The sequence below is a fragment of the Dipodomys spectabilis genome, unplaced genomic scaffold (genome assembly GCF_019054845.1).
Source record: "Dipodomys spectabilis isolate Male_0828 unplaced genomic scaffold, ASM1905484v1 ptg000081l, whole genome shotgun sequence".
NCBI classification, from domain to species: domain Eukaryota; kingdom Metazoa; phylum Chordata; class Mammalia; order Rodentia; family Heteromyidae; genus Dipodomys; species Dipodomys spectabilis.
Genome location: NW_024870758.1, coordinates 20258764 through 20262207, shown reverse-complemented (window position 1 = coordinate 20262207; position 3444 = coordinate 20258764).

The following is a 3444-nucleotide window of genomic DNA, read 5'->3' as shown; positions in this document are numbered from 1 at the left end:
AGAAGCTTGTGATTTCTGAGATCACCCCCCCCCCCCCCCCGCCTTTGAAACTTATGAAATTCCACTTTGTTTTTTTAAATTTAATTTTATTGTCAAGGTGATGTATAGAGGGTTTACAGATACATACATAAGGTAATAAGTACATTTTTTTTGGGGGGGGGTCCGGTCATGGGGCCTGAACCTGGGTCTGGGTGCTGTCCCTCAGCTCCTCAGCTCCAGGCTAGAGCTCTATCACTTGAACCACAGTGCCACTTCCAGCTTTTTTTTTCTTTATGCTTATGTGGTGCTGAGGAATCGAACCCAGGGCCTCAGGTATGCAAGGCAAGCACTCTACCACTGAGCTTCCTTCCCAGCCCATAATAAGTACATTTCTTACTGAACATTGTTACACCCTCCCTTGTTTTTTCCCACTTTTCCTCCCTCCCAATCCTCCCCCAAGTTGTACAGTTCATTTCCAACATAATGTCTTGAGAGTATCGCTGTGGCATTGGTTCACCCTTTGTCCTTTGTTTCACCATTTTGTTGTTCCCTTTCCTTCCCCAAATCAGATAAACATATATACAAGACATGGGGTACCAAAATCAAATTCAGTGACAACAGGGGATAAATTAAAGGGAAAAGAATGAAAGAAATAACTTCACACCATATATTAAAAACAACAACAGCAAAGAAAAATCTCTTTTCATATCTTGGAGTTAATTTTGATTAGCATCATCTTTTATGGTTATATGTACATAGCTATTGAGCTATCATGATCCTCTGGGAGGACGATCCTAGACATATACTAATTATTACAAATGAGGGAATGTTTCTTTGGTTCTGGCTCACATCATTTATTATGGTTTTTCACAAGTGTTTCTATTTCCATACAAATGGAGCAGTGTCATTCTTTCTGATGGAAGCATAGAATTCCATTGTGTATACATAACACATTTTATGGGAACACAGTAGGAAAATAAATAGAAATTTAGGCAAAATGATACAATGTGAACTATATTTCACATTCATCTCATGGGAAGAAGTGAAAAGCTATGTAATAAGAAGACCAACAATAACAGAATCATAACTAGGTGTGTTATTGCAGGATATGATGTACCATTCAAGATGATATTGTAAAGTTTTCAAGAAATGCTTTTCTCAATTTCTTATTTCAATTGTTTTCTTCTCAATTGTAAACTACATATGAAAAAGAGAAAAAAACTTTCTCACCATTTCTGTTGTTTCTGTGTGCAGTATGTATATATATGAATTTTACCCAAAACTATTTTCCAATCTACTATAACAATTACTGCAAGCCATTTTAAAGCCTGATCATTTTATTTTATTTATTTATTTATTTATTTATTTTATTTTATTTTATTTGAAAACATACTGTACAGAGGGGTTACAATTACATGGGCAGGAAAATGCATACATTTCTTACCAAGCATTGCAGCCTCCTCCTTTGTTTACCCTTCACCTCCCTTCCCAGCCTCCCCCCTCCCCCCCACCGAATCATACCCCCCCCTCCCTCCCCCCCCACCGACATTGTAAAGCTGGTTTTGACATGACATTTTGTACTTCTCATTGTTGCAACAGGTCCACCTGAATCCTTAAACGACTTGTTTGTCCCCGTCTCCTCCACATGTTATACTGACATCAAATATAGTGAAAGCGGGGGTTACACTGTGGGGGAGGGACATACAAAGCAACAAAGAAATAATATTATAATTGCGTTAGAAACACATGCATGAATGAAACAAAAACATTAAAATACATATTTGAGGGTTCGTTTTCCTAACATCACATTCTCTGACTTTTTCCGCTTGACTCATACCTATACTAGATATTGCAAATAAGGGAAACCATGGGACCTATGTTTCTTTGGGCCTGGCTTACTTCACTTAATATAATTTTTTCCAAGCCTTTCCATTTCCTAACAAATGGGGCAATGTCATTCTTTCTGATGGAGGCATAGAATTCCATTGTGTATATATACCACATCTTCTTGATCCATTCATCTACTGAGGGCATCTGGGTTGGTTCCATATCTTAGCTATGGTAAATAATGCTGCAATAAACATAGTAGTGCTGGTAGCTTTAGTGTGGCCTTGTTTGTGGTCATTTGGGTAAATGCCCAAAAGTGGGATTGCTGGGTCATTGGGGAGCTCTATATGGAGTCTTTTGAGGAACCTCCATACTGCTTTCCAAAGTGGTTGAACAAGTTTACATTCCCACCAACAATGAAGTAAGGTTCCTTTCTGTCCACATCCCCTCCAGCATCTGTTGTTGTTAGAGTTCTTGATTTTTGCTGTTCTAACTGGAGTGAGGTGATATCTCAATGTTGTTTTGATTTGCATTTCTTTTATGGCTAGGGATGTTGAACATTTCTTCATGTGTCTATAGGCCATCCTTCTTTCTTCTTCAGAGAAGCTTCTCTTTAGGTCTTTCGCCCACTTACTTATTGGGCAGTTGTTTCTTTGAGGATTTGTTGTTGGGTGGTTTAATTTTTTGAGTTCCAAGTATATTTTAGATATGAGACCCTTGTCCGTTGTATGGCTAGTAAAGATCTTCTCCCAATCCGTGGGCTTTCTATTGATCTTGCTAGCTATGTCATTTGCCCTGCAGAAGCTCTGCAACCTTATGCAATCCCATTTGTCCAACCTTTCTTTGATTTGTTGTGTTTCCGGGTCTCTATTCAGAAAATTTCGGCCTGAGCCAAGGAGACCCAGGGTTTCTCTTATTCCATCCTGTAATGTTTTCAGAGTGTCTGCTTTGAGTTCAAGGTCTTTGATCCATTTGGAGTTGATTCTGGTGCAGGGTGATATATAAGGATCTAGCTTTAGTTTTCTACATGTAGTTAACCAGTTTTGCCAGCACCATTTACTGAAGAGGCTGTCTGTCTTCCATTCTATTGTTTTAGCTCCCTTATCGAAGATTAGATGGCTATAGGTCTGTAGGTTCATTTCTGGGTTTTCAATTCTATTCCATTGGTCCTGAGGTCTGTTCTTATGCCAATACCAAGCTGTTTTGATTACTATGGCTTTATAGTAGAGTTTGAAATTTGGTATTGATATTCCTCCAGCAGTGTTCTTTCCGTTGAGGAGCGTTTTTGCTATTCGGGGTCTTTTATTGTTCCATATGAATTTTTGGATTGCCTCTTCTATTTCTTTGAAGAATGAGGGTGGAATTTTGATAGGCATTGCGTTGAATTTGTAGATAGCCTTGGGAAGTATTGCCATTTTCACAATGTTAATCTTTCCAATCTAGGAGCATGGGAGGTTTTGCCATTTTTTAAGTTCTGTGTTGATTTCCTTTTTCAAGATTTTAAAGTTTTCATCATAGAGGTCCTTCACTTCTTTAGTTAAGTTAATTCCTAGGTATTTTATTTTTTGTGGGGCTATTACAAATGGAGTTGCTTTCCTAATTTCAGCCACACTTTTCTCAATGTTGGCATACAGAAAA